General features: G+C 43.0%; 7 non-coding genes across 7 annotated transcripts; all 7 read right to left on the bottom strand.

The window, feature by feature from the left end:
• Positions 1-3,188: 3,188 nt before the first annotated feature.
• TRNAF-GAA (transfer RNA phenylalanine (anticodon GAA)) lies at positions 3,189-3,261 on the bottom strand. The gene has a single exon. It is a non-coding gene; the product is annotated as a tRNA-Phe (tRNA).
• A 533-nt stretch (positions 3,262-3,794) lies between these two features.
• On the bottom strand, positions 3,795-3,867 carry TRNAF-GAA (transfer RNA phenylalanine (anticodon GAA)). The gene has a single exon. It is a non-coding gene; the product is annotated as a tRNA-Phe (tRNA).
• Positions 3,868-19,984: 16,117 nt separating this feature from the next.
• On the bottom strand, positions 19,985-20,057 carry TRNAF-GAA (transfer RNA phenylalanine (anticodon GAA)). Its single transcript has one exon. It is a non-coding gene; the product is annotated as a tRNA-Phe (tRNA).
• Positions 20,058-20,589: 532 nt separating this feature from the next.
• Positions 20,590-20,662, bottom strand: TRNAF-GAA (transfer RNA phenylalanine (anticodon GAA)). Its single transcript has one exon. It is a non-coding gene; the product is annotated as a tRNA-Phe (tRNA).
• A 1,136-nt stretch (positions 20,663-21,798) lies between these two features.
• TRNAF-GAA (transfer RNA phenylalanine (anticodon GAA)) lies at positions 21,799-21,871 on the bottom strand. The gene has a single exon. It is a non-coding gene; the product is annotated as a tRNA-Phe (tRNA).
• A 1,154-nt stretch (positions 21,872-23,025) lies between these two features.
• TRNAF-GAA (transfer RNA phenylalanine (anticodon GAA)) lies at positions 23,026-23,098 on the bottom strand. Its single transcript has one exon. It is a non-coding gene; the product is annotated as a tRNA-Phe (tRNA).
• Positions 23,099-23,631: 533 nt separating this feature from the next.
• On the bottom strand, positions 23,632-23,704 carry TRNAF-GAA (transfer RNA phenylalanine (anticodon GAA)). The gene has a single exon. It is a non-coding gene; the product is annotated as a tRNA-Phe (tRNA).
• Between the last annotated feature and the right edge of the window lie 203 nt (positions 23,705-23,907).

Raw genomic sequence — 23,907 nt, 5'->3', positions numbered from 1 at the left:
ATATACAACAGTGAGTTCACTGAGGCAACGACCTCGTGCTCTCAGATCTTCGCCACAGGTGGCGGTTACAACAGAGGCAACGACCTCGTCTCTCTCTCTCTCTCTCTGTGTTCAGTTACGCGCTCTCACTTCTTCTTGCACCAACAAGGAAGAATAACAACAACCCAAAAAAAAAAACGACTCACCTAAAAGTTTGCCCTAAGTCATATTTATACTAATATGACTTTTCGGCTATTTACAAATGTAGCCTCGATGGGCTCTCAGAAACATATTTACCGGTTCATACCGGGCCTACACCATCCGGCTCTCCGCAGTCGGGTACTCCCCATCCGGTTCATACCGGGCCTACACCATCCGGCTCTCCGCAGTCGGGTACTCCCCATCCGGTTCATACCGTTTCGGCCTCGGCCACGGCCGAGTTTGTTCGTCGGCACTGTTCTTCTTCCTTCCCATCCGGACGGACCTGTTTCCCAACACATATCTATCCCTGCAACTTGTCAGTGTGTATATTTCCACGTATCTTTACTTAATAAACCAAAATCTTGTTTGAGTGTGCATTAATATTTCGCTATCAAATAGAGATTAGGATTATGTTTGGTTGTAGTTGTGTAGTAGATGAATTGAATTAACGTTTAATATCTAGACTCATCGATTCCCCTTTAAACATTGCGATCCAGATGTAATTAGGATGAAACATGACCAGATTGTAACCGAACAGAACAAGACTTGTCGCCATTAACAGGATGTTTATATGTTAAGTTTATTCGTAGATTTCTCGTAAAATAGTGCATGCAAATGTGTCTCTCGAAAGTGATTGTTGCCTTTTGCGGTGAACGTGGATCGAACACGTGACCTTCAGATCTTCAGTCTGACGCTCTCCCAACTGAGCTATCCCTTAAACATAAAGGTGTATCCAACAATGATATTCCATCAAATATTGTCTCTATGCTTCACAAACAAAATTCCCGAATAACAGTGGATTAAAGTTGAACGATCAATTAGAGATCAACTTTACGTTTAGATATCTAGTCTCATCCACTATCCCTTAAACATAAAGGTGTATCCAACAATGATATTCCGGTATTCAATTCGACGCTCTCTCTCCTCCTAGATCTACTCACTCCCCTTATGTCTACTCATTCTCTCTCTCTCTCTCTCTCTCTCTCTCTCCTTCCCTTCTCATCATCTCACGTAAGCCTTGTTTCTCCCTCTCTCTTAATGCCCCTTATATTTCCTCACTTTTTACATTTTATATCCTAAACTCTCCCTTTTCTTCTTATCCCTCCTTTTACAATATAACCTCATACCAAAGCCTTCCCCTTATCACATTAAAGCCCATAAAATCCTCTTCCTTCTTCTCCAAATATTTCCACCCCTTTCAATCACATCCATAAGCACAACCCCACTCCCTATTGTCATTTCTCTAAAGCCACTCCGAAAACTCCTTATATAAACCTATCCACCCCGAATGGTCATGGTAGCACTGATGAGCCCCGTAGGGGGCGAAATTAGTTTGCTCATGACCATTACCCATCGTATTGTAATTTTTCCTTTTTCTTAATGAAAATTAGTCTCCTTCTTAATCTCTCCCTCTCTCTAATCTAGACTATTTAGCTTATGGTTATGTTTTACCTTGTTTCTAATTATAATGTTAGAGATTAATTGCTCATCTCTCTCTCTCTCTCTCTCTCCCTCCCCTTCCTCTATCTCTTATTATGCCTCATTTACACCAAGTTTGTCAAATGATTTGGGTGTGTTGAAATTATTCTTGGTGTTTCTTTTCACTTTATCCCCTCTTGCACTTAATCGTAAAGCCTTTTACCCTCTAAAACCTAAGCCCAAAACAAACACTAAACCCTAATTCTTAAACCCTAACCCTAAACCTAAACCTAAACCAAAACTCAAACCCTAATTCCTAAACCCTAAACCTTTTCTCTATAACTCTACATCTTACATATTGCACCCACCGATTGCCTACCGTCCGCACTCCTTGTTTCGACTTCATGGTCCAATTGAGAATATGTCATGCTTTCTATGGAGGCCCTTTCAATGGAGAATGGCACCCACGACGGTCGTGCATCGACACCCATCGAGCATCCGTTTCGTGACGAGTTCCCTCATAACATGTTGATTGGCACTTGCGACGGCGACACCGGTTTTCTTCTTCCATCCCAACATGCAACACCGGCACTCATTACTCGCCCCTTTTATATATCTTCTTTGATTTAATAGCACAGGACTACACATGGTAGCTGTGTGTGCCCACCTCTCCCTCTTTAACTAATGCTCGGGACTACATGTTGTAGCCGGCTTATATGCACAATCCTTATCACTCCCCCTCTTCTCCTTGATTTCTACAAAATTGTAAAAATGCCCCTCGTCTGTTTAACTAATTGTCACTCTACCCCTCTCCCTTTTCATGTTTTCACTCAAAACCCCCCATTTCTCTCTTCTTTCTCTTTCTCTTTTAATTCTTGTTACTCTTTCTCTATCTTTACCCTTCCCATTTTCTTTTCCTATATTTTACGCTACCCTCTCTCACCTCTATTCGTATACTCTACACTTCCCCCTTTCATTTGAAATCACACTCTACCCCGACCGAACACGTGACCTTCAGATTTTCAGTCTGACGCTCTCCCAACTGAGCTATCCCCGCAACATCCCATCAAATATTGTCTCTATGGTTCACAAACAAAATTCCCGAATAACAGTGGATTAAATTTGAATGATCAATTAGAGATCAACTTTACGTTCAGATATCTAGTCTCATCCACTACCCCTTAAACATAAAGGTGTATCCAACAATGATATTCCGATATTCAATACGACGCTCTCCGAACATATCTATCCCTGCAACTTGTTAGTGTGTATATTTCCACCTATATTTACTTAAAAAACCAAAATCTTGTTTGAGTGTGCATTAATATTTCGCTATTAAGTAGAGATTAGGATTATGTTTGGTTGTAGTTGTGTAGTTGATTAATTGAATTAACGTTTAATATCTAGTCTCATCGATTTCCCTTTAAACATTGCGATCCAGATGTAATTAGCATGAAACATGACCATATTGTACCAGACCAGAACAAGACTAGTCTCCATTAACAGGATGTTCATATGTCAAGTTTATTCGTAGATTCCTCGTAAAATAATGCATGCAAATGTGTCTCTCGAAAGTGTTTGTTGCCTTTTGCGGTGAACGTGGATCGAACACGTGACCTTCAGATCTTCAGTCTGACGCTCTCCCAACTGAGCTATCCCCGCACAATCCCATCAAATATTGTCTCTATGGTTCACAAACAAAATTCCCGAATAACAGTGGATTAAAGTTGGACGATCAATTAGAGATCAACTTTACGTTTAGATATCTAGTCTCATCGACTACTCCATAAACATAAAGGTGTATCCAACAATGATATTCCGATATTCAATCTGACGCTCTCCGAACATATCTATCCCTGCAACTTGCGAGTGTGTATATTTCCACGTATCTTTACTTAGTAAACCAAAATCTTGTTTGAGTGTGCATTAATGTTTCGTTATCAAGTAGAGATTAGCATTACATTTGGTTGTAGTTGTGTAGTTGATTAATTCAATTAACGTTTAATATCTAGTCTCATCGATTCCCCTTTAAACATAGCGATCCAGATGTAATTAGCATGAAACATGACCATATTGTAACCGAACAGAACAAGACTTGTCGCCATTAACAGGATGTTTATATGTTAAAGTTTATTCCTAGATTTCTTGTAAAGTAATGCATGCAAATGTGTCTCTCGAAAGTGTTTGTTGCCTTTTGCGGTGAACGTGGATCGAACTCGTGACCTTCAGATCTTCAGTCTGATGCTCTCCCAACTGAGCTATCCCCGCAACATCCCATCAAATATTGTCTCTATGGTTCACAAACGAAACTACCGAATAACAGTGTATTAAAGTTGAAAGATCAATTAGATATCAACATTACGTTTAGATATCTTGTCTCCTCCACTAACCCGTAAACATGAAGGTGTATTGAACAATGATATTCGGATATTCAATCTCACGCTCTCTAAACTAATCTATTCCTGCAACTTGCAAGTGTGTATATTTCCACCTATTTGTGGTTAATAAAGAAAAATCTCAAATGAATGTACATTAAAGTTTCGCGATCTGGTAGAGATTAGGATTATGTTAAGTTAATTAATTTAATGAATGTTGATTATATAGTCTCGTCGTCTCGCCCTTAAACATTGCGCATGTCGACAGTAACAGGATGTTTATATGTTCATTTCAGTATTTTTATATATATTCATTTTAGTCGTAGATTTCATGTCAAATAATGCATTCAAATGTGTCTTTTGAATGTGTTCGTTGCCTTTTGTGGTGAATGTGGATCGATCACGTGACCTTCAGATCTTTCGTCTGACGCTCTCCCAACTGAGCTATCCCCCAACATCCCATCAAATACTGTCTATATGGTTCATAAACAATATTCTCGAATAACTGTGAATTAAAGTTGAGCGATCAACTAGAGATCAACATTACATTTAGATATCGTGTCTCATCGACTACCCCTTAAACATGAAGGTGTATCGAACAATGATATTCAGATATTCAATATGATGCTCTCTGAACTAATCTATCCTTGCAACTTGCAAGTGTGTATATTTCCATCTAGTTTGAGTCCATAATCAAAAATCTTGAATGAGTGTACATCAATTTTTCGCGATCAAGTAGAGATTAGGATTATGTTTAGTCCTGTGTGTGTAGTTGATTAATTCAATTAATGTAGAATATCTAGTGTCATCGAGTTCCCCTTAAACATTGCGCTCAAGATTGAATTAGCATTATTCATGACCATATTGTCACCCAAAGGACAAGACTTGATGACATTAATATGATGTTTATATGTGCATTCAAATATGTCTCCCTGAAGTGTTTGGTACGTTTTGCGGTGAACGTGGATCGAACACGTGACCTTCAGTCTGACGCTCTCCCAACTAAGCTATCCCCACAATTTCCTATCCAATATTGTCTATATGGTTCATAAACAAAATTCTCGAATAACTTTGGATAAAAATTGAGGGATCAACTAAAGGTCAACATTACGTTTAGATATCTAGTCTCCTCCACTTCCCCTTAAACATGAAGGTGTATCTAAGTATGATATTCAGATATTCAATCTGACACTCTATAAACTGAGTTATTCCTGCAACTTGTGAGTGTGTATATTTCCACCTATTTTGAGTTAATAAACAATAACCTCGAATCAGTGTGCATTATTGTTTCGCTATCAAGTACAGATTAGGATTACGTTTAGTTTTTGTTGTGTAGTTGATTAATTTAATTAACGCTTAATATCTAGTCTCATAGATACCCCCTTAAACATTGCGATCAAGATGCAATTAGAGATCAACTTACGTTTAGATATCTAGTCTCATCCACTACCCCTTAAACATGAAGGTTTATCGACCCTTGCCGACCCGCCTCGTCCACCATGCCCACGGGGCCGATCCGCCTCCGTGTACAACATCCGACTATCGGTGGGTGTAGTTGTTGATGCACCGGCGTGGTTCTCCTCTACAAGGAGCATTGACTGTAAGTCAAAAAATGACGGCGTATTGTCCCTTGTACATATTGCTGTCTGGAAAGCTTGGAACCAAGACAGACCTGTACCATCTCGTCTTCCTCTACAGTGACGTTGATAGAGGCAAGCGAGTCACAGATCTCTTTGATTCGGGTCGTGTAATCAGCCACCGACATGTCCTTTTGTCGGACATTGCTCAACTCTTGTCGGCGTTGCAGCTTCCAACTGGGGTGGTTGCGGCGAACACCTTCTTCAGTATTCCCCAAGCCTCTTTCGGCGTCCTGGCATCTCGGACGTGGCTCAGCAGGTGGTCTCCCACACTGGATGCAAAGCAGTACATCACTCTACTTGGCGATTGTTCCCACACCGGGAAGTCCTTGTGTGCCGCATCAGGTGCTGTGTCGTTAACTCCATCGACATAGCTCCATTAACCATGCCCAAGCAGGTACTGGTGCATCTTGTATGACCAAGATGCGTAGTTGGATCTGTCGAGCTTCTCCACTGGAAGCGAGCTAGCCATTCCTCTATCCATTGTTTTTTTTTTCTTCTGTTCTTTACAAAGGTTAGGTTTTCTTCTTGCGAAAGCGAATGTTGGCTGCAAAGGTTCTCAACCCTTGCGCTCTGATACCATGTAAAAACAAATAGCGTGCGGAAGCAATAAAAAAATAGAAAACAGAGAACAGGTTTAATGGAGAGCTTAACAATACGTGGGAGAGATAGAGAGAGAGAACAAGAATCTCTATTCAAAAATTATATCAACGCTCTGTACATCGTATGTGTTCAGTGAACACTTTTATACAGGTCCAAATAAACTTCTTCCCTTTTCTTAAAAGTTGGTAGAGAGGATCTGATACATATGCAAAGTGTGGTAACCAAATATGATCAAACACACATGCACCTAAAAATCTTCTCACCTCTGTTACCGATTCACAAACCTCCTTCATATTTTGTATTGCGTTAATTTTGATCGGTGAAGGCTTCCTGCCATACCAGCCACACATATGACCAACTATCAGAACTTCGTTCTTCATAAAGCTTGACTTTGTTCCTGATAGTGTCAAATGTACCTGCTCAAGCTTATTTAAAATACTTTCACAATCATTAATGTGATAAATCACAAACTTTCTACAACCATTTCCAACCATAGTCTCATCTTTCTAAGCATCCCTTAATAGGAATATCGTCTAAAAATGGCATAGTTACCTTTGGGATTGTAAAGAATTGGATATGATTCTTGTGAAGTGGAAGAGATATGAGTTATGTGTGTGTATGAGAGAGAGAGACAAGGAATCAGACACAGAGAATACGCAAGGTAAAAGTATATTAACAAAGGAGAAGACTCAACCTCATACAAGGTGGGAGGAGGGTGCTTTATATAGTCACCCTCTCTCTTCATTAACTACAAGACTCATGGAGCATGGGGAATGTGAAAGCTCATAAGTTATGTGTCATAGAATATGTGTTAAGTAATTAGGTAATTAACTAGGGTTAATTAGAGACTAATTATATGGTTACGTTAAGCAGCGGAAGATTAGTATGATATGCACGTGAGAGTGTGTGAGAGGAAGAGAGAGAGAGAGAGGAAGTTACACTTATGAACATGAAGATAAATGGGGGATGATTGACTATATTGAAAAGTGTCATCAACATTCAAAAATACCCACAATGAGGTATATATACAACCCATGTGCAAAGGTGCACATGTGTGGGTAGAACATAGGTACTTATGTGTAAGTCCTACATTAAATGTACTAAGGAGTGGAGGATCTAGAATATCCCACTGAAGTACAAGGTCCTATTTAAAGGCTTAAGGTCAACATATTAACTAGATTCGATCTAGGTAACTACTAAGTTACATGTGTTGACTAACTAGATTAAACTAGTTGAGCTTGATATCTCAACAATATGATTCTATGACTCATACTAAATGCTAGAATACAAAGTGGTGACTTAATGGTGACTCTTGACCGTTGGAGTGTCTATTCACTCTCAAGGTGAGTTCACACACTAGACCAAGTTGAGCTTGATTCTCAACACGCCCCCTCAAGCTCAAGTTTGGTCGGTTTTAGACGGTATCCGAAATCCGCTTGATTCTGGAGTCTGCGTCGACTCGCGTCAACTCGCATTTATGCGGAGTTGCGGAATCCGTGCTCTAGCTTGCGTTGTGCATAATTGTGAAGGTTGTGCTTTGACTTGCGTCTTTCTTCGCGGCGTTGCGCGGTAGATCGACTCTTCGCGGGTTCGTTGCGTGGTTGCGTAATCCACGCGATATTTCATAATATCTTCAGTACTCCCCCTCAAGCTTGGCAAGTCAGGGATCGTCAATCCGAGATCGGTCATGAATTGCCACAGCTTGTCGGCTCCTAAGGCTTTAGTGAAGATGTCGGTCGCTTGAAGATTTGGGCTAATGTGTTGTAGGTCGACATCGCCAGCTAGAACGCGCTCTCGTATGAAGTGATAGTGCACTTCGATGTGCTTTGTCCGTGTGTGGAACACCGGGTTCCGACCCAGATAGATACTGCTCATGTTGTCGCAGTAAAGGGAGGTCGGATCCTTGATGGGTACGCCCAGATCTTTCAAAATCGTCTTGAGCCATACGGCTTCACATGCAGCTATGGTTGCACCCTTGTATTCCGCCTCCGTACTCGAAAAAGCGATGGTCGGTGTTAGAAATTGACGCTTTCCAAACCTTCCCCTCTCGGCCACAACCGAGGAAACACGAATCAATGCAGCAGTAAATCGAAAACACAGAGAGAGACTCGAATGCACAGGGTTTAGCGTGGAAAACCCTAGACGGGAAAAACCACGGGAGTGCAAGACTCCAACTATCACTATACGCAGGGAATGTACAATGGCGAACTACAAGGCAACGACCTTGAGCTCGCTGTCCTGGCCACAGGCGGCAGTATTACACAAAGGCGTCGACCTCTTCCTTTCTCTCTCTCTCGCTCTCTCTCTCTCGGCTGCTCTCACTTCGCTCCCTCTAAGTGGAAAACAGAAAAATGAGCAACAACAACAAAACTGTTTACCCTAAGTCATATTTATACACATATGACTTTCGGGCTATTTACAAATATAGCCTCAAGGGCCCTTGGCAAATATATTCACAAATATGTCCTCGCATCCGGATCTCGCTCCGGGTACATTCATCATCCGGCTCCGTAGCCGGGGTCTTCATCATCCGGATCCGGAACCGGGTACTCCTCGTTCGGGTCCTCATTCCCGATTTCCCGGACATCTAACCATCCCATGCGGAGGGACCGTAATCCCAACAAACTCCCCCTTCACTTCGGCATGGGATGTCTTTCCAGTCCGACCCTCTTCCGGCACGCTTCCAGCTTGTCGGGTGTGAGCACTTTGGTCAGCATATCTGACCCGTTCTCGTCCGTGTGGATCTTCGTCAGCACGAACTCCTGGTCTTCTATCCTTTCCCGGATCCAGTGATATCTTCGCTGGATGTGCTTCGTCCGGGAGTGATAGGCCGCGTTCTTCGCAAGGTGGATGGCACTCTGACTGTCGCAGTAGAGTCGGTACTCCTCCTGCCGGATACCGAGCTCTCTAATGAAGTCCTTCATCCATATTATTTCCTTGCCGGCTTCAACAGCCGCCATGTACTCCGCCTCCGTGGTTGACAACGCAACCGTCTTCTGCAGCCTCGACTGCCACGAAACAGCTCCCCCTGCATACGTCATCACATACCCTGATGTGGACCGGCTGGTATCTGCATCAGCGGACATATCCGAATCGGTAAAGCCGTCGAGTTCGGGCTTACCGGAGCCGAATCGGAGGCACACGTTTGCCGTGCCCTTCAGGTATCGGAGTATCCACTTGGCAGCGTTCCAGTGCTCTTTGCCGGGATTGCTCATGTACCGGCTCACCACTCCGACTGCATATCCTATGTCCGGTCTTGTACACACCATTGCGTACATCAAGCTTCCGATGGCAGAGGCATATGGTACTTTCATCATGTCCTCCTTTTCAGCCTTTGTCTTGGGGCTTTGCTTGCTGGACAACTTGCAGTTGGCCGGGAGAGTTGACCCGACCGGTCTTGCTTCCGACATGTTGAACCGGTGAAGCACCTTTGTCACGTACTTCTCCTGTGACAGCCACAATTGCTTCTTCTTCCGGTCCCGGATGATGTGCATCCCTAGTATTTGCCTCGCCGGACCCAGGTCCTTCATTGAGAAGGTTCGGTGAAGCGCTTTCTTCAGCATCCGTACCTTGACCTGGTCCCGTCCGACGATCAACATGTCGTCCACGTACAGGAGGAGTATTAGAGAGTCTCCTCCTTTGAACTTCTTCACAAACACGCAGTGATCGGACTGCGTTTTGTGGTACCCTTCGTCGGTCATGAAAGAGTCGAACTTCCAGTACCATTGCCGGGGAGCCTGCTTCAGTCCGTAAAGGCTCTTCTTCAACCGGCATACCAGGTGCTCCTTCCCTTTCTTCTCGAATCCTTCCGGTTGCTGCATGTAGATCTCTTCTTCGAGGTCACCGTGAAGGAATGCCGTCTTCACGTCCATCTGTTCTACCTCGAGGTCCATGCTTGCCGCTATGCTCAGCACCGTCCGGATGGAGGTCATCTTCACTACCGGGGCAAATATCTCGTCGAAGTCGACGCCCTTCTTCTGCTGGAACCCCTTCACCACGATCCTGGCTTTGTATCTCGGGGGGTTTTCGGCATCTCCCGGTTTCAGCTTGAACACCCACTTGTTTCGAAGTGCCCGCTTTCCTTTCGGCAACTCAACAAGTTCATATGTGTGGTTCTCATGCAGGGAATCCATCTCCTCCTGCATGGCACTTAACCACCTGCGGCTATGGGTGTCAAGCTTTGCTTCTTCAAAACTCTCCGGCTCCCCCTCGTCGGTTAGCAGCACGTGCTCTGGTTCCGGAAATCTCCGGGGGGCCCTTCTCTCTCTTAGAGGATATCTCCGTTCCGGAGCTTCGGTAACCGGCTCCTCCGTTTCCTCTTCATCCGAATCCATTTCGGGATCGGGGCCGGTTCCGGTATCAGTTTCATCTTCCTCGGCCGGTTCTGTTTCTTCACCATCTTCGGCCGGATCCTCGAGTGCTAACCGGTCCCTTGCCGGTCGGGACAGCTCCTCGTAGAGTTGATCCTCACCGGTCGACTTGGAGCTCTTCATCTTCTTCTCCGACTCCCAGTCGGCGAGTGTCTTGTCCTCCATGAAGATGATATCACGACTCCGGAATATCTTTTTGTCGACCGGGTCCCATACTCGGTAGCCGAACTCGTCATTGCCGTAACCGAGGAATATGCATGGCCGGGTCTTTGGATCTAGCTTTCCTCTCCGGTCCTTTGCCACATGCACATATGCGAGACACCCGAACACCTTCAGATGCCGGTAGGATACTTCCCTACCGGTCCACACTCTCTGCGGCGTGTCTCCGTCCAAAGGTACTGAGGGTGATCTGTTTATCACGTATGTCGCCGTCGACATTGCCTCAGCCCAAAACCCCTTGGGTAATTTCGCATGCGCCAGCATACTCCGGACCCTCTCCATTATGGTCCGGTTCATCCTCTCAGCCAGCCCGTTCAGTTCCGGCGTCTTCGGCACAGTAAACTCGAGCCGGATTCCCTTCGAGCGACAGTACTCCTCGAACTGCCCCCGGTATTCCCCTCCGTTATCCGCTCGTATCGCTTTCAGCTTCTTGCCGGATTCCCTTTCCACTCTCGCGTGGAGTTCTTTGAAGACGCACAACACTTGGTCCTTTGTCTTCAACGGTGTCGTCCACAGCTTCTGGCTGTGGTCATCAATGAATGTCACGAAGTACTGGGCTCCGCCATGTGACTTCGTTTCTACTTGATACACGTCAGTGTGCACCAACTCCAATGGTGCGCTACGTCTCGTCGGTGGCCTTGAGTGGAAGGAGGTTCGGTTCTGCTTACCGGCCAAGCAGTCGGTGCACTTCTCCAGGTGCACATGCTTCACTGGAATAAGGTTGTCTTCTGCAAGCCTCTTCATCCCCTTCTCACTCATGTGGCACAGTCTCTTGTGCCACAGCTCACCGGTAGTGTCGGCTGCCACGTTCAACTCCTCCGGACACAACCAGGCATTCATAAGGTACAGTGTGTTGACTTTCCGGGCCCGAGCCACTATCAGGCTCCCCTTGCTGAACTTCATTACGCAGTTCCGGATGCTACCTGTGTAGCCTTCATCGTCTAGCCTCCCGGCCGAAATCAGGTTCAATCGAACCTCCGGAACGTGTCAGACATCCTTCAGCAACATTTTGCATCCGGTCGAGGTTGTCAACCACACGTCTCCTATGCCGGCAATCCGGCACGTACCTTCATTTCCCATCCGAACACAGCCATGCTCATCGGCTGTGTAGGATGAGAAGTATCTTCTTTCCGGGGTCAGGTGGAACGACGCTCCGGAATCGACCACCCAGGTAGTCTCGTCGCCGGCAATGTTTAGTTCACCTTCTTCGGTGATGAGCATGATCTCCTCTTCACTTGCCGCGAGTGCCGTCGTTCCTTTCCGGTCCTGCCCTCGCCGATCAGAACCATTCCGGTCCGTGGCTCCCCGGTAAGCACCGTTCCGTTCCGAAGAATTCTTCGAATCGGTGTCGTCGGCTCCGTTGTGTTTTCGGTAATGCCGACAATTCTTTCGGAAGTGCCCCGGCTTCCCACAGTGGAAGCATGTGGGCCTTCCTCTTGACTGCGACCGGGTCCCCGACTTCTCCCGTCTTTGTGGACTCCGGTTCCGTTGTCTTCCCCGATCCGATTCGGCAAGCAGCATCTTCGGATCGGAGGCCGGTTCTTTATCTCTCCGACGCGCTTCTTCGTTCAAAATGCTTGTCTTTACCGTTTGTAGGGACAAGTTATCTTCGGTGCAGGAGGTGCTGAGAGTCACCACCAAGTTCTCCGAGCTTTCCGGCAATGTACACATCAGTATGATGGCTTGCATTGCATCCTCCAATGGGAACTTGATCGCCGCAAGCTGGTTCACGAATCCCATGAACGTGCTTACGTGTTCCACCATACTCTCGCCGTCCCGGTACTTGAGGTTCACTATCTTCCTTATCAGGGAGGTCCGGTTCAATGCATTCTTCCTCTCGTAGAGGCCCGACAGCTTCTGCCACATCTCATATGTGTTGGTGTCGTTCGCCACATGTTGTAGAACGCTCACGTCGACGTATTGCCGAATGGTTGCAACGGCTTTCCGGTTCAGAAGCCTCCATTCCGTCTCAAGTACCCCCTTGGGTATTTCCGACCTGTCGATCGGTTCATACAGGTCCCGAACAATGAGCAGATCCTCCATCTTTATCTTGCAGTCGGCGTAGTTCTGCGCATTCAGCACTATCATCCCCGGCTGCCCGCTGCTGCCGCCTTCCATTTTCTGCACTGCAGTCGCTCTGATACCAGATTGTTAGAAATTGACGCTTTCCAAACCTTCCCCTCTCGGCCACAACCGAGGAAACACGAATCAATGCAGCAGTAAATCGAAAACACAGAGAGAGACTCGAATGCACAGGGTTTAGCGTGGAAAACCCTAGACGGGAAAAACCACGGGAGTGCAAGACTCCAACTATCACTATACGCAGGGAATGTACAATGGCGAACTGCAAGGCGACGACCTTGAGCTCACTGTCCTCGCCACAGGCGGCGGTATTACACAGAGGTGTCGACCTCTTCCTTTCTCTCTCTCTCGCTCTCTCTCTCTCGGCTGCTCTCACTTCGCTCCCTCTAAGTGGAAAACAGAAAAATGAGCAACAACAACAAAACTGTTTACCCTAAGTCATATTTATACACATATGACTTTTGGGCTATTTACAAATATAGCCTCAAGGGCCCTTGGCAAACATATTCACAAATATGTCCTCGCATCCGGATCTCGCTCCGGGTACATTCATCATCCGGCTCCGTAGCTAGGTTCTTCATCATCCGGCTCCGTAGCCGGGGTCTTCATCATCCGGATCCGGAACCGGGTCTTCATCATCCGGCTCCGGAACCGGGTACTCCTCGTTCGGGTCTTCAGTCCCGATTTCGCGGACATCTGACCATCCCATCCGGAGGGACCGTAATCCCAACAGTCGGCTGCTTTTTGCTACTCCAGGATATTGCTCCGTTGCCGAGGGAGCAAACAAATACGGAGGTTGACCTTCTATCGTCTTTGTATCCGGCCCAATCGGCGTTTGTGTACCCCTCGAGTTGTCTTGGCATCACGGTCTTGTAGAGGATGTTGTACTCCATTGTGCCGCTCACATATCGTAGAACTCGCTTAGCGCAATCCAAGTGAGCATCACGCGGTGTTTGCATGAATTGTCTAAGGAGACCAACCGGATAACTGAGATCGGGTCGAGTGATCGTGAGTTACATGAGACTCCCAATGAGTTGCCGATACTAAGTCAGCTCACATGCTTTGGTGCCGGAGTTCGCATCTAGTTGGAGATTGCGATCGAGCGGGGTTGCCGCGGATTTGCACTCAGCCATACCGAACTTGTATAACAAGTTGAGGATGTAGTGTCGTTGAGAGATTAGGATTCCGGCCGGAGTCCGAATTACCTCGATGCCGAGGAAAGCTCCTTCATGTCCGTCATCTCGAACTTGTCGGAAAGGAGGGATTTGACCTTATTGATTTCGACGAGATGCTCACCTCCAATGACTAGGTCATCCACATATAAGATGATGACGATCGGACTTGCGGAATCGGTTTGGATGTAAAGGGAGTTGTCCGATTTTGACATACGGAAGCCGATTTGATGAAGATATTGTGTTATCTTTAAATGCCAAGCACGCGGTGCTTCCTTGAGGCCATAGAGTGGCTTCTTGAGTCGGCATACAGCTTTCGGATGGGTGCTCGAGTTGAACTCGGGTGGTTATATCATGTACACCTCCTCTTCTAATTCACCTTGTAGAAAGGCGTTCTTGACGTCCATTTGATGGAGGTGCCACCCTTTCGCCGCGGCAAGTGCAATTACGGTCTGCACCGTCGTCATCTTTGCCACCAGGGCAAAGGTCTTTTCATAGTCAACTCCGTGCGTTTGTGTGTAGCCTTTCGCTACGAGTCGCGCTTTGTAGCGGTTGACGAAACCGTCGGTGTTGTACTTCACTTTGTAAATCCATCTGCATCCAATCGCCTTTTTGTGTGGTGAGGTGGGAACGAGATCCCACGTCTCGTTCTTCCGAAGTGCCTGCATCTCCTCGTTCATTGCTTTGATCCATCGCGGGTCCTTCGCGGCTTCGGAAAAGGTTTCCAGCTCCCGTACTGTCGCTACCTTCATCATGAAGGCGTAATGGTACGCCATATAATCGTTGTAGCCGAATCGGCTTACGGGGTTCTTTTCACGTGTGGATTGGCAAAGCTTTTCATTTGGAGAGATGAGGGCTTTCTTAGCTCTGATTGGTAACTCAAAACCGCCGAACTCACTGTCGAGTGAGTGTGTCTACTCACCGTCGTCAAAGCAATCGTCTGCGTATTCCGCCATTTTCGCCTTGCCTTTGTCCATCTTCAGGCTAGGCCCTGATGTGCTTTGATCGCTGAAAGGCTCTTGTGGTCTGCTCAGTCAGGTCATGATCGAACTTTCTTCGATCATGCACGTATGGCGATCTTCATCCTCTATCTCTTGTTCAGCAGATTCCAGGTCCATCGGAGTCGAAGTTGTCTCTGGTGCGTACTAGGATGTGGACTCGTCAAAGACGACGTCTCGACTTACTCGAGATTTTCGAGTTAAGGGGTTGTAGCACTTGTACCCCTTTTGCTCCAGTGAGTATCCCACGAGGATACATTTCTCCGACTTCGGGTCAAGCTTTTGACGCTTCTCGTCGGGGATGTGCACGTACGCTATTGCACCGAATATCCAGGTGTGCAATAAGTCCGACTTCTTTCCGAAGTATTTTTCGTGCAGAGTGACCTCGTGCACGCCGGATGTTGTGCACCAGTTCATTAGGTAGACGGCCGTATTTGCAGCTTCGGCCCAATATGACTTGGGCATATGCTTCTCGTTCATCATGGCCCACGCTACTTCGAGGATGTGCCGATTTTTGTGCTCGGCTACTCCGTTTTGTTGCGGACTGTGTCGGCAAGTGAATTATCACCGAGTTCCTTCCTTTTGGAGATACGCCGTGAAATCGTCTGAGAAGTACTCCTTGCCGCCATCCGATCGAAGGCATCGTACATGTCGGCCCGTGGCTTTCTCGACTTCATTCTTAAAATTTTGGAAGTGTCCGAACACTTCGCTCTTTTTCCGCATCGGGTAGATCCAAGTGTGCCCAGAAAAGTCGTCGATGAAGAGCACGTAATATCGGCATCCGCCGAATGTAGCTGTCTGCGTCGGTCCTTTATCTTGACATAATCCTTTAGCAGCTCCAACAACTGAAGCAATCGAGCTCTCCATACTACAATAGGTTTAAAATTCCAAGGAATATGAGGGATAATAATATTACCATTGGCATCACCACGTTTGGATCTACACAACCAATCTCCTCAGATTTGAATGCAAACGTTTTCGCATGCCTAAAGATCATTTCTTTGAAAGTCGCGATATCTGATTGCAGAAGAAATTCATCCCCTCCGATTCTCAAGTTATTTATTGTGTCCGAAGTGAAGTGATGTCCGATCTTTTGTATTAGTCAAAGCATAGGCTTGGTTGTTGCTGCCTTCATCTTCTCTTCGTTACCAATAGGTAATGGTACTGCAACAGGTTTAACCTTTTTATCTAATGTTTTGTATTTTATATTACATAAACTTTCTACTTCTTCATATTTACAATTATACCTATCAATCTCGTATTACATATCAATTGAGTTTACATGTATCTTTTTAACACTCTCATCATCCTCTTTCAAATACATTTCTAACTCTTCTATAGTATTTGCAAAAGAAATTTCTTCCATAACACTTTGAATCTGCTCTTCCATTTCATGTACTCCATTACCTTTCAATGCTTGTTGAAACAAATTAGCATTCTTTTTCAAGTTCCTCTTGCATTCCTACATCCTAGTCACACATATAGCACCACTTTCAGAAACATGAAATGACTTATTCATATGTTGTAATGCCCCACATCAAGGTCTTTTAATAATGGGACTATTGCAACCCTCATTTGCAACAGTCCTAGTCAAAAACCTAATTATTAAAATCGTCAAAGTCTTTTGGTATCGAATGATCACGAAGCTCTTGCTTGTTCCTCTCATGATTTGGGCGAAATGTTATAAACTGTTCAGTTCGTCGTCCATCTTGGCTGCTGATCTTTGCATAGGCAGAACCATTGTCAAGGACTTTGGTCTCCATCCAAACCTCTACGATGTATGGTTGCCCCAAGATTATTGGATAGGTAGATCCTTCTTGCACAAAGAAATGTTGATCTACCTCTATATCACCAATAATAACCTTTACATTTGGGCATACACCAAATAAATCTTCACTGACTAATGTGGCTGCTTTTACTCACCAACCATGCTGAGTATACATTGGCCATCTACCTTTCTTGTAAAAATCAGCACTCATTATAATTATTTCAGAACCATGATCAATAAGTGCCATCACCGGGTCTGGAACATTTCCAATCTTCACATGATGCTCAGTAGTGGCTCTTGCACAACATTTGTGAGAGTAGTGCCTTCTTGTATATGTTGAACTTATCATTGAGGTTATGCATGCTGAGAGTCAACAATGATATTGTTCGACTCGTTGCTCACCACTTCATATCCACCCTCGGATTTGTCTCTTTAACCTGCTCATTTACTTGCTTCTGTCTTCGCACAAATATCAATTATTTCATTATGAAATTCCTTTTTTGCAATACCTAATACTTCTCTTAGTGTAAATTCTACTAGACTGTCTAGTATTCTTGTTTCTAAAATTTTCTTTAATCTGTATCCTTTTCAATATCAAACATTAATTTGAATGAAGGACCAGATTTACCTTTATCGACTTTTGCATCCATCTCTTTTTTCTTTTGCTTTCTCTTGTTTAATGCTTCTTTGTAAGGCCAATCTCATCATCCGACTTTTCCTTTTTTCTTCCATTATCACTTCATGGTCTCGGTGTTTTGCCATCTGAGCATAGATTGTCATAGCATCTACCGGAACATCCCATCCAATATTTTTGCTTACAAAATCTCTGGCAACACGAAGGTCTTCCATCTTCAGCTTTTGCTTTTGTGTGGAACTTACAACCTTCTCCCAGAGTGATGATCGACATGGCCTGTCATCAAGACACATTCCTGTCGTTGTCGAGTAGTACATTGCAGAAGCCTTTTTTGCTTCAGCTTCTTCAAACTTAACCTTAACACCACTATCACCAAAGTTCTTTGTAAGTGGACTTCTAGTTTCAGTTAACAAAATGTTACCATTTTTCCAATAGACCAAGTCTCGATTTTCGATGTCTTTATATTCCGCACAATCACGGAATCAATGTCTGAGACTATCACACCACATGCATCGAGGTCTAAATGGTTCCCTTGACCTTGAACTCTAACCATTCTCAAGCTTTGCCACTTTAATTGTTTAATCTTTCATACTTTGAACTAAATCATCAAGCAAAGACTCACTCTTAGTTTTGATCATTTCTTGTGGTTGATGGACCATTTCGTGTGATGTTTTTCGACCAAGTCTTTGAACTTCAATGTTTTGCTCAAGCCGATTTGTGATTCCCACATGTGGTATTTGTAGCATTGCACCATTCCTTTGCATTCTTTTCATAAATTTATTAAAAGCATTTGTTACCTCATTCCAATCTGCAGTTATACCATCCTCGGTATTTGGTACTTCAAGCATAAATTCCAATTCTTTTGTATATCTCTTGTCAACTGCCTACAAAAATGAAGCCATATTTTGCCAAGACAAAGAATTTCTTTCTTTTGGATTTAATTGTTCATACAATCTATCAAACTCTTTTTTCATGTCAACTACAGATAATGCTTTCTTTTCTTCTAGGACCCATTCATTGAATGAACGCATAGTAACGTGAGAGAAATCTTCACGATGTCGTGAAGATTTTCAGCAATGGTGTGAAATTTACATAAGACGTACAAAATCAAGTGTCAATCATATAAAACAATAATAGTGAATATACTAATTCTAAGTAAGTTTAATATCTTAGTACAAAGAATTTCTTTCTAAACCTTACCCCTCCTCTTCCTTTTTTCTGCTTACCTTACCCCTCCTCTTCCTTTTTTCTAAACCCTTAGCCTCCTCTTTGTAAGTCCCTTCGTTTTCTTTTTACTCTTTCTCCACCTTTCTATTTTATATTTCTACCCTCACCCATGTTCTACTTTTTCTTACCCTACCCCTCCCCTCCTCCTCCTAAATCTATAGCCTTCCCCTTTATTTTTCCCACACATGTCTCTCTCCCTTACCTCTCTCCTCTTTCCTTTCTCTCTCTTACTTTTTCTAGTTTACACACACATCTCTCTCCTCTCTCTCCCCTTTTGCTCTCTCTTAATTTTTTCACGTTTTCCCACTCTCTCTCCTCCTAGATCTACTCACTCCCCTTATGTCTACTCATTCTCTCTCTCTCTCTCTCCTTCCCTTCTCATCATCTCACGTGAGCCTTGTTTCCCCCTCTCTCTTAATGCCCCTTATATTTCCTCACTTTTTACATTTTATATCCTAACCTCTCCCTTTTCTTCTTATCCCTCCTTTTACAATATAACCTCATACCAAAGCCTTCCCCTTATCACATTAAAGACCATAAAATCCTCTTCCTTCTTCTCCAAATCTTTCCACCCCTTTCAATCACATCCATAAGCACAACCCCACTCCCTATTGTCATTTCTCTAAAGCCACTCCGAAAACTCCCTATATAAACCTATCCACCCCAAATGGTCATGGTAGCACTGATGAGCCCCGTAGGGGGCGAAATTAGTTTGCTCATGACCATTACCCATCGTATTGTAATTTTTCCTTTTTCTTAATGAAAATTAGTCTCCTTCTTAATCTCTCCCTCTCTCTAATCTAGACTATTTAGCTTATGGTTATGTTTTACCTTGTTACTAATTATAATGTTAGTGATTAATCCCTCGTCTCTCTCTCTCTCTCTCTCCCTCCCATTCCTCTATCTCTTATTATGCCTCACTTACACCAAGTTTGTCAAATGATTTGGGTGTGCTCAAATTATTCTTGGTGTTTCTTTTCACTTTTATCCCCTCTTGCACTTAATCGTAAACCCTTTTACCCTCTAAACCCTAAGCCCAAAACAAACACTAAACCCTAACTCTTAAACCCTAACCCTAACCCTAAACCTAAACCAAAACTCAAACCCTAATTCCTAAACCCTAAACCTTTTCTCTATAACTCTACATCTTACATATTGCACCCACCGATTGCCTACCGTCCGCACTCCTTGTTTCGACTTCACGGTCCAATTGAGAATATGTTTATATGTTAAGTTTATTCGTAGATTCCTCGTAAAATAATGCCTGCAAATGTGTCTCTCGAAAGTGTTTGTTGCCTTTTGCGGTGAACGTGGATCGAACACGTGACCTTCAGATCTTCAGTCTGACGCTCTCCCAACTGAGCTCTCCCCGCAACATCCCATCAAATATTGTCTCTATGGTTCACAAACAAAATTCCCGAATAACAGTGGATTAAATTTGAATGATCAATTAGAGATCAACTTTACGTTCAGATATCTAGTCTCATCCACTACCCCTTAAACATAAAGGTGTATCCAACAATGATATTCTGATATTCAATACGACGCTCTCCGAACATATCTATCACTGCAATTTGCGAGTCTGTATATTTCCACCTATATTTACTTAAAAAACCAAAATCTTGTTTGAGTGTGCATTAATATTTCGCTATTAAGTAGAGATTAGGATTATGTTTGGTTGTAGTTGTGTAGTTGATTAATTCAATTAACGTATAATATCTAGTCTAATCGATTCCCCTTTAAACATTGCGATCCAGATGTAATTAGCATGAAACATGACCACATTGTAACCGAACAGAACAAGACTTGTCGCCATTAAGAGGATGTTTATATGTTAAGTTTATTCGTAGATTTCTCATAGAATAATACTTGCAAATGTGTCTCTCGAAAGTGTTTGTTGCCTTTTGCGGTGAACGTGGATCGAACACGTGGCCTTCAGATCTTCAGTCTGACGCCCTCCCAACTGAGCTATCCCCGCACAATCCCATCAAATATTGTCTCTATGGTTCACAAACAAAATTCCCGAATTACAGTGGATTAAAGTTGAACGATCAATTAGAGATCAACTTTACGTTTAGATATCTAGTCTCATCCACTACCCCTTAAGTATAAAGGTGTATCCAACAATGATATTCATATATTCAATCTCACGGTCTCCGAGCATATCTATTACTGCAACTTGCGAGTCTTTATATTTCCACCTATATTTACTTAAAAAACAAAAATATTGTTTGAGTGTGCATTAATATTTCCCTATCAAGTAGAGATTATGAATAGGTTTGGTTGTAGTTGTGCAGTTGATTAATTCAATTAACAAATAATATCTAGTCTAATCGATTGCCCTTTAAACATTGCGATATAGATGTAATTAGCATGAAACATGACCAGATTGTAACCGACGAGAACAAGACTTGTCGCCATTAACATGATGTTTATATGTTAAGATTATTCGTAGATTTCTCGTAAAATAATGCATGCAAATGTGTCTCTCGAATGTGTTTGTTGCCTTTTGCGGTGAACGTGGATGAAACACGTGACCTTAAGATCTTCAGTCTGACGCTTTCCAAACTGAGCTATCCCCGCAACATCCCATCAAATATTGTCTCTATGCTTCATAAACAAAATTCCCGAATAACAGTGGATTAAAGTTGAACGATCAATTAGAGATCAACTTTACGTTTAGATATCTAGTCTCATCCACTACCCTTTAAACTTAAAGGTGTATCCAACAATGATATTCCGATATTCAATCCGACGCTTTCCGAAATATCTATCCCTGCAACTTGCAGGTGTGTATATTTCCCCTTATCTTTACCTAATAAATCAAAATCTTGTTTTAGTGTACATTAATGTTTCACTATCAAGTAGAGATTAGTATTACGTTTGGTTGTAGTTGTGCAATTGATTAATTCAATTAACATTTAATATCTAGTCTCATCGATTGCCCTTTAAACATTGCGATCAAGATGTAATTAGCATGAAACATGACCATATTGTAACCGAATAGAACAGGGCTTGTCGCCATTAACATGATCTTTATATGTTAAGTTTATTCGTAGATTTCTTGTAAAAGAATGCATGGAAATGTGTCTCTCGAAAGTGTTTGTTGTCTTTTGCGGTGAACGTGGATCGAACACGTGACCTTTAGATCTTCAGTCTGACGCTCTCCCAACTGAGCTATCCCCGCAACATCCCATCAAATATTGTCTCTATGGTTCACAAACAAAATTCCCGAATAACAGTGGATTAAAGTTGAACGATCAATTAGAGATCAACTTTACATTTAGATATCTACTTTACGTTTAGATATCTAGTCTCATCCACTACCCCTCAAACATAAGGGTGTATCAAACAATGATATTCATATACTAAATCTGACGCTCTCCGAACATATGTATCCCTGCAACTTGCGAGTGTGTATATTTCCCCTTATCCTTACTTAATAAATCAAAATCTTGTTTTAGTGTACATTAATGTCGCGCTACCAAGTGGAGATTAGTATTACGTTGGTTGTAGTTGTGCAATTGATTAATTCAATTAACGTTTAATATCTAATCTCATCGATTGCCTATTAAACATTGCGATCCAGATGTAATTAGCATGAAACATGACCATATTGTAACCGAACAGAACAACACTTGTCACCATTAACAGGATGTTTATATGTTAAGTTTATTCGTAGATTTCTTGTAAAATAATGCATGCAAATGTGTCTCTCAAAAGTGTTTGTTGCCTTTTGCGATGAACGTGGATCGAACACGTGACTTTCAGATCTTCAGTTTGACGCTCTCCCAACTGAGCTATCCCCGCAACATCCCATCAAATATTGCTCTATGCTTCACAAACAAAATTTCCGAATAACAGTGGATTAAAGTTGAACGATCAATTAGAGATCAACTTTACGTTTAGATATCTAGTCTCATCCACTACCCTTTAAACATAAAGGTGTATCGAACAATGATATTCATTTATTGAATCTCACGGTCTCCGAACATATTTATCACTGCAATTTGCGAGTCTGTATATTTCCACCTATATTTACTTAAAAAACGGAAATCTTGTTTGAGTGTGCATTAATATTTCGCTATCAAGTAGAGATTATGAATAGTTTTGGTTGTAGTTGTGTTGTTGATTAATTTAATTAACGTATAATATCTAGTCTGATCGATTCCCCTTTAAACATTGCGATCCAGATGTAATTAGCATGAAACATGACCACATTGTAACCGAACAGAACAAGACTTGTCGCCATTAACAGGATGTTTATATGTTAAGTTTATTCGTAGATTTCTCATATAATAATACTTGCAAATGTGTCTCTCGAAAGTGTTTGTTGCCTTTTGCGGTGAACGTGGATCGAACACGTGGCCTTCAGATCTTCAGTCTGACGCCCTCCCAACTGAGCTATCCCCGCAACATCCCATCAAATATTGTCTCTATGCTTCACAAACAAAATTCCCGAATTACAGTGGATTAAAGTTGAACGATCAATTAGAGATCAACTTTACGTTTAGATATCTAGTCTCATCCACTACCCCTTAAACATAAAGGTGTATCCAACAATGATATTCCGATATTCAATCTGACGCTCTCCGAACATATCTATCCCTGCAACTTGCGAGTGTGTATATTTCCACGTATCTTTACTTAGTAAACCAAAATCTTGTTTGAGTGTGCATTAATGTTTCGTTATCAAGTAGAGATTAGCATTACATTTGGTTGTAGTTGTGTAGTTGATTAATTCAATTAACGTTTAATATCTAGTCTCATCGATTCCCCTTTAAACATAGCGATCCAGATGTAATTTGCATGAAACATGACCATATTGTAACTGAACAGAACAAGACTTGTCGCCATTAACAGGATGTTTATATGTTAAAGTTTATTCGTAGATTTCTTGTAAAGTAATGCATGCAAATGTGTCTCTCGAAAGTGTTTGTTGCCTTTTGCGGTGAACGTGGATCGAACTCGTGACCTTCAGATCTTCAGTCTAATGCTCTCCCAACTGAGCTATCCCCGCAACATCCCATCAAATATTGTCTCTATGGTTCACAAACGAAACTACCGAATAACAGTGTATTAAAGTTGAAAGATCAATTAGATATCAACATTACGTTTAGATATCTTGTCTCCTCCACTAACCCGTAAACATGAAGGTGTATTGAACAATGATATTCGGATATTCAATCTTACGCTCTCTAAACTAATCTATTCCTGCAACTT

The sequence above is a fragment of the Azolla caroliniana genome, unplaced genomic scaffold, assembly GCF_043228905.1.
Source record: "Azolla caroliniana isolate FFs.n. ecotype wild unplaced genomic scaffold, voAzoCaro1.0.p SCAF_10, whole genome shotgun sequence".
In the NCBI taxonomy this organism is placed as follows: Eukaryota; Viridiplantae; Streptophyta; class Polypodiopsida; order Salviniales; family Salviniaceae; genus Azolla; species Azolla caroliniana.
Note: the sequence above shows the minus strand (reverse complement) of the source record. Positions and strands in the feature narration are given on the sequence as shown.